The following is a 12096-nucleotide window of genomic DNA, read 5'->3' as shown; positions in this document are numbered from 1 at the left end:
TGTTAGCTCCAAAAAAATTCATTTTGCGTTGCACATCATACTTGGCGCCAAATTATTTAATTATTTAAACCCCACTTCCTATATGCCTTTTGCCTTTTTTATGCTCAGTGGGCTATGCTGTTTGCATTGTTCCCCATTCCTGAAACTGCCATATAAGGAAATTGATAATTTTGCTTTATATGTTGTTTTTGTCTCTTACATTTGCAAGATGTCTCAATCTGATCCTGTCTCAGAAACCACTGTTGGAACCCTGCTGCCTGATAACAGTTCTACCAAATCTAAGTGTATCTGTTGTAAGTTAGCAGAGATTATATCTCCAGCTGTAGTATGTAACAGTTGTCATGATAAGCTTTTACATGCAGAGAATGTATCCATCAGTACTAGTACAATGCCTGTTGTTCCTTCAACATCTAATGTACATGATATCCCTGTGAATATAAAAGATTTTATTGCTGATGCGATTCAGAAGGCATTGTCTGCTATTCCGCCTTCTAATAAAAACGTAAAAGGTCTTTTAAAACTTCTCATAAAGTTGATGAAATTTCAAATGACCAACAACATGCTGAATTATCCTCCTCTGATGAGGATCTATCTGGTTCAGAAGATCCTACCTCGGATATTGACACTGACAAATCTACTTATCTCTTTAAGATGGAGTATATTCATTCCTTGTTAAAAGAGGTGTTGATTACTTTGGATATTGAGAAAATTAGTCCTCTTGATACTAAAACTAGTAAATGTTTAAATTCTGTTTATTAACCTCCTGTGGTTACTCCAGAGGTTTTTCCTGTTCCTGATGCTATTTCTGATATGGTTTCAAAGGAATGGAATAGGCCTGTTACTTTTTTTATTCTTACTTCTAGGTTTAAAAAGTTGTATCCTTTGCCAGCAGTTATATTGGAGTTTTGGGAAAAAATCCCCAAAGTTAATGGGGCAATTTCTACTCTTACCAAACGTACTACTATACCTATGGAAGATAGTACTTCTTTTAAGGACCCTTTAGATAGGAAACTTGAATCTTATCTACGAAAAGCTTATTTATTTTCTGGCTATATTCTTAGGCCTGCTATATCTATGGCTGATGTTGCATCTGCATCAACTTTTTGGTTGGAAAGCTTAGTGCAACAGGAAACAGATCCTGATTTGTCTAGCATTGTTTGCTTGCTTCAACATGCTAATCATTTTATCTGTGATGCTATTTTTGATATCATCAAAATTGATGTTAAATCTATGTCTTTATCTATTTTAGCTAGAAGAGCTTTGTGGCTCAAATATTGGAATGCTGACATGGTATCTAAGTCTAGATTACTATCTTTCTTTCCAAGGTAACAATTTATTTGGTTCTCAGTTGGATTCAATTATTTAAACTGTTACTGGGGGGAAGGGAGTTTTTTTTTTACTTCAGAATAAAAGATCTAAGGGTAAATCTAAAGCTTCTAATCGTTTTCGTTCTTTTCGACAGAATAAGGAACAGAAAGCCAATTCTTCCCCCAAAGAATCTGGCTCCAATTGTAAACCTTCTTTAAGTTGGAATAAATCCAAGCCTTTTAAGAAACCAAGCAAGCCCCCAAGTCCGCATGAAGGTGCGACCCTCATTCCAGCTCAGCTGGTGGGGGGCCGATTTGAAATTTTTCCAAAAAATTTGGGTAGATTCTGTCCAAAATCAATGGATTGAATCCTATTTGATACCCTTGAGAGACAATACTCTCAGAGTAAGACCTCCTGTGAGAAGATTTTTTTTCTCTCACATGTTCCAGCAAAACCAGTGAAGGCTCAGACTTTTCTGAAGTGTGTTTCAGATCTAGAGCTTTCAGGGGTAATCATACCAGTTCCGTTTCAGGAACAGGGTCTGGGGTTGTATTCAAATCCATTGCCCCAAAGAAAGAAAATTCATCAGACCAGTTCTGGATCTGAAAATTTTAAATAGTTTTGTAAGAGTGCCAACTTTCAAAATGGTGACTTTAAGGACTATTCTGCCTTTTGTTCAGCAAGGTCATTATATTTCCACGATATAATGCATATCTTCATATTCCGATTCATCCAGACCACTATCGGTTTCTGAGATTCTCTTTTCTAGACAAGCATTATCAATTTGTCGCTCTTCCATTTGGCCTAGCGACAGCTCCAAGAATTTTTTGAAAGGTTCTCGGTGCCCTACTCTCTGTAATCAGAGAACGGGGTATTGCGGTGTTTCCTTATTTGGATGATATCTTGGTACTAGCTCAGTATTTACATTCGGCCAAATCTCACACAAATCAACTAGTGTTGTTTCTTCAAAGACATGGTTGGAGGATCAATTTACCTAAAAGTTCCTTTATTCCTCAATTTTCGACTCTCTCTGACTTGGTGGTTAGATCACCATCGTATAGTTCAAGGGGCCTCTTTTGTTCATCCAACCTGGACTGTAATCACAACAGATGCAAGTCTTTCAGGTTGGGGAGCTGTCTGTGGATCTCTGACAGCACAAGGGGTTTGGAAATCTCAAGAGGCAAGTTACTAATCAATATTTTAGAACTTTGTGCTATTTTCAGGGCTCTTCAGGTTTGGCCTCTGTTGGAGAGAGAACCATTCATTTGTTTTCAGACAGACAATATCACAACTGTGGCTTATGTCAATCATCAGGGTGGGACTCACAGTCCCCTAGCTATGAAAGAAGTACCTTGGATACTTTCTTGGGTGGAATCCAGCTCTTGTCTAATTTCTGCGGTACATATCCCAGGTGTAGACAATTGGGAAGCGGATTACCTCAGCCGTCAGACTTTACATCCGGGGGAGTGGTCTCTCCATCCAGATGTGTTTTTTCAGATTGTTCAGATGTGGGGTCTTCCAGAAATAGATCTGATGGCTTCCCATCTAAACAAGAAACTTCCCAGGTACTTGTCCAGGTCCAGGGATCCTCAGGCGGAGTGGGTGAATGCATTATCAGTTCCTTGGTTTTACCAACCTGCTTATATCTTCCCGCCTCTAGTTCTTCTTCCAAGAGTGATCTCCAAGATCATCATGGAACAATCGTTTGTGTTTCTGGTAGCACCAGCATGGCCTCACAGGTTCTGGTATGCAGATCTTGTCCGGATGTCCATTTGCCAACCTTGGCCACTTCCTTTAAGACCAGACCTTCTGTCTCAAGGACCGTTTTTTCCATCAGGATCTCAAATGGTTAAGTTTAAGGTATGGAGATTGAACGCTTAGTGCTTAGTCATAGAGGTTTCTCTGACTCTGTGATTGATACTATGTTACAGGCTCGTAAATCTGTTTCTAGGAAGATTTATTATCGAGTTTGGAAGACTTATATTTCATGGTGTTCTTCTCATAAATTCTCCAGGTATTCTTTTAGAATTCTTAGAATTTTACAGTTTCTTCAGGTTGGTTTGGGTACAGGTTTGTCTGCAAGTCCCTTGAAGGGACAAATCTCTGCTCTTTCTGTTTTATTTCACAGAAAGATTGCTAAGGTTCCTGATATTCACTGTTTTGTGCAGCGTTGGTCCGTATCAAGCCTGTCATTAAATCAATCTCTCCTCCTTGGAGTCTTAAAGGACCAGTCAACACAGTAGATTTGCCTAATCAACAAATGCAAGATAACAAGACAATGCAATAGCACTTAGTCTGAACTTCAAATGAGTGGTAGATTTTTTTTCTGACAATTTTAAAAGTTATGTCTTTTTCCACTCCCCCTGTACCATGTGACAGCCATCAGCCAAACACAAATGCATACACGTACCATGTGACAGCCATCAGCCATTCACAAATGCATACACACTTATTCTTGCACATGCTCAGTAGGAGCTGGTGACTCAAAACGTTTACATATAAATAGACTGTGCACATGTTGTTAATAGAAGTAAATTGCAAAGTTGTTTAAAATGGCATGCTCTATCTGAATAATGAAAGTTTAATTTTGATTGAGTGTTCCTTTAATTTGGTTTTGAAAACTTTACAGGATCCTCCTTTTGAGCCTATGCATTCCTTGAATATCAAACTACTTTCTTGGAAAGTGTTGTTTCTTTTGGCTATCTCTTCTGCTAGAAGAGTTTCCGAATGATCTGCTCGCTCTTGTGAGTCTCCTTTTCTGATTTTCCACCAGGATAAGGCAGTTTTGCGGACTTCATTTAAATTTTTACCTAAAGTTGTGAATTCTAACAACATTACTAGGGAAAATGTTGTTTCCTCTTTGTGTCCTAATCATAAGAATTCTTTGGAGAGATCCTTACATTCTCTGGATGTTTTCAGAGCTTTGAAATATTATGTTGAAGCAACTAAAGATTTCAGGAAGACTTCTAGTCTATTTGTTGTATTTTCTGGTTCTAGGAAAGGTCAGAAAGCTTCTGCCATTTCCTTTGCATCCTGGTTAAAGTTTTTGATTCATCAAGCTTATTTGGAGTCTGGTCAGGCCCCGCCTCAGAGAATCACAGCTCATTCTACTAGATCAGTTTCCACTTCGTGGGCTTTTAAGAATGAAGCTTCAGTTGAACAGATTTGCAAAGCAGCAATTTGGTCTTCTACCGTTTTGATGTATTTGCATCTTCGGAAGCAGTTTTTGGTAGAAAAGTTCTTCAGGCAGCTGTTTTAGTTTGATTCTTCTGCTTATGTTTTAAGTTTTTTCTTTTCAATTATGATAAAAAAAATTTTTGGATGTGGATTTAATTTTTTCAGCGTAAAATGGCTGTTTTTATTTTTATCCCTTCCTCTCTAGTGACTCTTCTGTGGAGTACCACATCTTGGGTATTACTATCCCATACGTTACTAGCTCATGGACTCTTGCCAATTACATGAAAGAAAACATAATTTATGTAAGAACTTACCTGATAAATTAATTTCTTTCATATTGGCAAGAGTCCATGAGACCCACCATTTTTATGGTGGTTATGGTTTTTTGTATAAAGCACAATTCTATTTCTAGTTCCTTTTTTTTTTTTTTTTTTTTTTGATGATGCTTTTTACTCCTTTTTCTATAACCCCACTACTTGGCTATTCGTTAAACTGAATTGTGGGTGTGGTGAGGGGTGAATTTATATGCATTTTGAGGTTTGGGAAACATTGCCTCTCCTGGTAGGATTGTATGTCCCATACGTCACTAGCTCATGAACTCTTGCCAATATGAAAGAAATGAATTTATCAGGTAAGTTCTTACATAAATTATGTTTTTTTCCAAAGACCTTTAGTCATTTGTACATCTCAGACACATTCTTATGTAGTCTACAGTGTACACATCTTTCTATAGTATGTGCAGATCAGTATTGTACTGAGCATAATGACATGGTGCCATTATCACATATGTATAACTGTGTGATATAAATACCTTTATATAGATCTATGAAGTATTTACTCCCTTCATTTCAAATGGATGTAAACAGATAGTTAATTGTTTTTTTTATGTCAACCTACATTCTCTATACTGTTGTACATATTATGCTCTTTGGAATGATATTGGCAGTAAAATTTATCAGGGAAGCATAAATTATGTTTTTTTCACTATTATTATTTTTTACTAATATTTTTATGATTATTTTTTAATGCACCGATTCCTTGTTCCAGTGGGGTACAATAAATAAAAACTGAGGAATACAGACTGTGACAGAAAGGAATACATCCAGAATGATATAAATAAACTTGAATCTGTACAAAGGAGGGCTAATTAAATGGTATATGGTCTAAAAAATAACTTACTAGGAGAGGCTCAATTACCTAAATATGTATAGCTTAGAGGAGAGAAAAGAAATGGGTGATATAATAGTAACTTTCAAGTATATTAAGGAGCTTAGTAAAGTTGAGGCTGTGAGTATTTTTCATAGAGGTCTCAAGCTGAAGGGTAGTATATTCAGGAGTAATTTGCGGAAGTTCTTCTTTACAGAAAGGATGATTGATTCATGGAATAAACTTTCACAAGAGGTGGTAATGGCAAACACTTTGGGGGACTTCAAAAATGCCTGGGATAAGCATCTATCTTATGAACTAGAAAAGTGTATACTTTCCGGAAACTTTGGGCAAACTTGTTGGGCCTTTGGTTCTTACCTGCCATCAAAATCTATGTTTCTACATTCATTATCAGTTACCAGTAACAAACACAGTAGTTTTTACTACTAACAAGTTTTAACAAGTTCCCCTTGTTCTTCCCCTTATTTGGGTTCACCTTTCAGTCCTGTGATTGATGTACTTACCTTGGCTCATCATGACTGTACCACATGGGGAAACTTAAGGGAAGAACAGGAAGAGTGTGGAGTCTACCTTGGAGATCTCAGCAAGCTATGCCTGCACACACTGCAGATGATAGTTACAATGGTGGTCTATACCTTGCTGGATCACTGCTTCTCTCCCCCAGGACACACTTTTAGTGGCATTTACCGACCAATTTTAAAGACTCCCTGATGTTAATACATTGTAACAGTTTTCCATTCTTTGTAATTTGTTGCATGTTTATTACCTATACATAGATACTCTTCAGTATTATACAAGGCAGTGAAGTTAAGCATCATTTTTGAACTAGGTTTTAAACATAAAATGTTCCTATATTTTGTGCTGAATCACTCCTTAATCAACTTACCTGTTACTGACCTGATTCCTGAGACCACTATGGTAGTGCAGAATTAAGATTTGTTTTAATTTGAGACCATGTAACAATTCCCGGCAACCAAGGCTGTGTGGAAACCTGTTTAGATAATCCTATGTTCCACACAGCCTGCTTTTTTATATGTCCCTAATTGTCATCAGCATGAAAGACAGATAATGGAAAAACTTAATTTCAAACATGGTGCCTATTACTTTAAAGAAACTCAGTGGAATTTAGGGAACCAACACTTTTTAGAGTTTAATTACAGGAAATGGGAGAAAATAAATAAGACAGTTTATTGTAGTCTTTTTTTTCTTTTTTTTTTTTAACTATGCATAATTAAACTTTTTATTACGTTCTATTAAACATGCAAAAGTAAAATGCTCTTAGTTAAAATCTATTAATTACTTTGATATTATGATGGCTATATGAAGGCTACACTGAAAGGTGAACAAACTGCAAAAAGTGATATAATGTATTGCTTTAAAAATTAAAGGGACATATTACTAAAAACAAGTCTGTTATGTTTATCAGGGGTAGGCAACTGGTGGCCCATGGTGCACATACAGCCCTTGGCAGTGTTGTTTTTGGAGAATACGGATAACCTTGGGCTTTGGGGGCTTCCAGTGAGTGGGCCAAAGAGCCCCAATGAGGGTATAATAGACAGTATACCCTAAATTCTTACCTAAATCTGGCCCTGTGCCACTAGAGATTTTAGGAAATATATTATTTGTGTATTTCCACCTAGCCATACATTTATATGCAGCTTTTATCTACAGTATTGATCTGTTCGCCATCACTGATTCATACCTCCTTACTGCCCTGCATCCTGTAGGATTGCCACAGGTTGGAAGGTCTAGCCTACAACCCACATTCTAATTTTGTGGGATTACCCGAGCCACACCCATGGCTTCTCCAGACATGTCCACAACCCAGCCAGGCGCTCTCATGGTCCACCCAGACATGCCCACTGTCCACCTGTGGTTCTGCCCTCCCGATGCAAAATACTGGTGGCCCAGTGCTTATAAGCTCTGTAACCTTTCCCATCCTAGAAAGACTCTGCGGGAATGTTGTAAGGTAGAGGTATGCTGATGTATATGAAAGTGCAGCAGTTAAAAGATAAAAATATTTTTTGGCTCAAAACTAAAAGCTGTTCATATTTTAAGGTAAAAATATCAGCAAGTGCATGATTATATACAGTGGAGTCCTGGCATTTCCACAGAAAAAAAGTTTACTCCAGCAGTGGAGCATACAATTTTCAAAAACTGAAGGGCTTTAAAACATTTTGAAGTATTTTAGATAGAACAGAGAATGTTTTTGAGTACAGTGTCCCTTTAATGCCAACTAGATAATAGCATTACACTAATCTAGTATTCCTATAATGGAGTGAGTTTGTTGGTTTGGTTCGACTGGACATTTCTCTGCCCTTGAGTGATAAGTCCTCTCCCACATTCAAATAGTCTTTCACAATGATCCTTTCTTTAGTATAAGAAAAGCTCTCATTTAAAGCAAGACTATTAGATTTCTGGAATGATTTCCCATCACAGAAAAGAACAGAGAGATGCACTCAACTAGGCTTAGAACTGAAGCTGGAAATACTTCCTTGCATAGTCCCTCGTTACTCACAGGGTACAAACTCTTTCTGCACACTATGCCTTTCACAAATGTAAAATTTCCTGTAGCATATCAGTCTGACCCTGCCAAATGAGTCTAGCGCCAGAATACCAGGCAAATCTCCTTTGAACAAGGGAAAACAAACAAACCCCAGACGTACGTTTCGGCCTCTATGGGCCTCGTCAGTGAGGTGCAGTTGCATCCCTCTAAGGCATGTGTGCAAGGATTTCCCATCAGAAATGTACAGATAAAAGCATAAAGGAAATAAAACGGCTGAATAGGAAAGCCTGTTAATTCTGAGAATTTGTCTAGTAGCTAATCGAACAAAAGTCAAGTTTGACTGAAAATATTGACACATTTGTGGAAAATTAATTTAGGATAAGAGAGCCTCTAGACAGCAGGGTAATAACCGTAACTGTGGTTGTCTGGGGAAATGCTTTTGTGAAATCATTGACTGCCCTGGGGAGGTCATTTATACATACATGTTTCTTAGTGACAATTTATGGGATATAACTGCAAGTTACCTCCAGCCCACCTGTCCCACTAACTCATTCCTAATGTTGCTGTAAAATGTATGAATGCGTAATGCGTTGTGTTCCTCTTTGAGTGCAGTAATTTGATGTGGTGAAGGAATCTTTCTTTATGAAGTTGCTAAGTATACCTTTTCTTTTGACAGTGTTAAAATATTGTATGTAAAGTTATCATCTTTTATATCTGTTTTCATATAACCTATAGCTTTCTGTGAAACCCTTTCAAAAACTATTTGTTCAAATAAAAGCACTCTGCTCATGCTACAGACTTTACCTCAGTTTACTTTTCTTACTGGCTTTTTAGAAGATAGCACTTAGGATCATAAATGGAAAACTTTATTGGGAGTGAGATAATATGGAGATAGTTTGCATTATTTGTTTCAGTGTAAAACCTGCTATCAAGTGATTCTGTGTCTAAAATCTTACTTCTTGCTCCAAAAATGTTGTCTCCTTATCTCCTCTGACTCCTGATAGTTCTTAAGATTTATGTTGTTGTCTGACCCTGTTATAAGTCAGAGGACATGTTTTGGTAAGATATTTTATATTAGATCAACGAAGGCTATAGAAAACACTGGTGTTACAAAAAAGAACAACACATTTTAGATTAGCCCTGTCATTGCTGAGACACCACGCCACCTCTGCTGGGTGGCTATTCCAGGTATTAACTACTCCTCATGAGTGTATCCTGACACATGTCCCTTAATTAATGTTCTAACTTTTATAAATGGATTCAACCATCTGAAAGTTTAGATGTTGGCTCTTTGGAGTTCTGTAAAATGAAGGTTTGGCATTCTGGACCAATGAAGAATAGTTATAATAGTTCCCTAATTCTATTTCCTCTGAATTCTGATGATTATGGTGAATGGAAAAAACACAAAATTACATTTGAAGTCGTACTTCCTTTGGAAATGTGCTTCATCTTTGCTCTAATAAAAATCCAGTGCCTTTAGAGATCAAAACAGCTATTCACACATAGTTGCTATATTCTTTAAGACTCACATTTTTATTTTACTGTGAGGAGATCTAAGCAAGGCAGAGATTTTGTCTTTAAATTTATTTTTACTTTGAAGTTTAACAGCTGCAGTTCCATACAGAGTTGTCTGCCAGGGAGATACCTAATCATGATATTGTTTTGTGGTTAGGTTACGCCTCTTTGCTGTTTGATTTAGATGCTGCTGAAACTTAAAGGGACAGTAAAGTCATAATTAGACATGATTTAGACAGTGTATACAATTTTAAGCAACTTTCCAATTTACTTCTAGTATTTAATTTGCTTCTTTCTCTTGTTATCCTTTGCTGAAAGATTTATCTAGGTAAGCTCAGGAGCAGCAAAGAACCTAGGTTCTAGCTGCTGATTGGTGGCTATATATATATATATATATATATATATATATATATATATATATATATATATATATATATATATATATATATATATATATATATATATATATACACAGATTGTCATTGGCTCACCCATGTGTTCAGTTAGAAGCCAGTAGTGCATTTCTGCTCCTTCAACAAATGATACAGACAAAACGTAGCAAATTTGATAAAAGAAGTAAATTGTAAAGTTGTTTAAAATTGTATGTTCTACCTAACTCATGAAAGAACGTTTTTGGGTTTCCTGTCCCTTTAATAATTGCCAGTTTAACATATGTCTGTACCTGGACCTGCTGATCTAAGCTTAATGCAATTCTGCTGATAATGTGTTGGAATGATGATGAAGTACCACTTAAACTATCCATGTTTTAGCTTTTGTCATGTTGTCCAGAATCTCTGTGACTTTTACTAGTGACCATGCCATAAGGATGGCATACAAACTATACATTTTAGTCATTTAGAGAAAAGAGAAAATCTGTGCTTGTTCAGTATCATGGTGGCCACTCATATTGTGTCTCAGCACGTGTTTCACAGAGGATGAATTAAACTTATTGTAATATGTCGTTCTGTCCCTGTCCATACACAAATTACCAGGCAATTTTCTTCTTTTAAATCAAACTAGCAACCAGATATACAATTTAGTCTGTATGAAGGCCCACAGAAGGCCGAAACGATCGTCTGGGGTTGTTGTTTTCTCTTGTTCAGAGAAGAATTGCCTGGTATTTCGGCGCTGGACTGTCAATGGGCAGGGTCAGACTGATATGCTACAGGATATTTTTTCTCTGTGAAGGGGCATAGTGTGCTAAAAGAGTATGCACCCTGAGTGGCACACTATAATAAAATGAACAGGCACAGAAGTTTTTCCAGCTTTTGTTCTGTCTCAGCTGAGTGCATCTCTCTCTCGCTTTTTATTTCTGTATGAAGCTTGCCAGTGAGGTTCAGTTGCCTCTCTAGGTATGTGAACAACTCCACGTATGGATTCCCCTTATAACATACAGCGACTACACCGAGTATTTTGCATAAACATAAATGAGAAAAACTCAAACAACCAATAATGGTAAAAATCACTAGGTGGGGGAAGCAGTGTTGTCTTTGGGACACTCACAACCCTACAGATGTAAGGTGTTTAGAGGATCATCTGGGAACAGGTTAATCATAATATGAAAATCTGATTTATTTTTTGTACAGAACAGAAGAGATTCATGATCTAAAGGTGGAAGAAGGTTATGCTCAGAGAAATCTGAAAAACATCAGGTGTATTGTTTCATCCTGTCCCTGTGTCATGTCTCCACCTCCTATTACACTCTGTTATTTTCCCACTAATTCTCTCTCTGCCCACATCCTTTTGTCCTACATTATGCAGCAGAATGAAATCTGTTTCTATTTTCTGCTCACTATTACTCCTGTGACTAAAGTGGTAGGTGGATTTCAACACTAATGGATAATTCATTGTTGCCTATAGCTTAACACACTTCTTGATGCAGTAAATATTTTATGCATTGGCTTACAGAGTCCTTTCTACTTTATATTTGCATTATTTTGTTGGTTTAAGTATACAGCAATATGGTAGCGGTATGGCTACTGGAGCTAAGAGTACTATATATATATATATATATATATATATATATATATATATATATATATATATATATATATATATATATATGTGTGTGTGTTTATATAATAAAACATCATGATGGTGAGGGTGTGTATTTCAGGAATCTGGGACATGAGATTTCACATAAGCTACAAAAAGTACAGAGCCAGGTGGATTTTGTCTATCTTCAAATTCCTTGCTTTTTTTTGTATTGACATACCTAGAATGAATTCTTAACTTTAAAAGTTTTTTTTTTCTAATGTTAACCCTTCGGTTCCTGCTATCATTTTCAGTAATGTAATTGCTACTCTGCTTAAAGTAACAGTTTACCCAAAATATTTCTCCCCTTTAATGTGTTCCAAATGATCGATTTTACCTGCTGGAGTGTATTGAATTGTTAACAAGTAGCTTGAAATAGCTGATTTAGC

General features: G+C 36.7%; 1 protein-coding gene across 2 annotated transcripts in view; it reads left to right on the top strand.

Moving 5' to 3' along the window:
* Positions 1 to 12096, top strand: part of TLN2 (talin 2) — a 637355-nt gene that overhangs the window by 143698 nt on the left and 481561 nt on the right. The window lies entirely within an intron of this gene.

The sequence above is a fragment of the Bombina bombina genome, chromosome 6 (genome assembly GCF_027579735.1).
Source record: "Bombina bombina isolate aBomBom1 chromosome 6, aBomBom1.pri, whole genome shotgun sequence".
NCBI classification, from domain to species: domain Eukaryota; kingdom Metazoa; phylum Chordata; class Amphibia; order Anura; family Bombinatoridae; genus Bombina; species Bombina bombina.
This window is presented reverse-complemented; position numbering and strand designations above follow the sequence as displayed.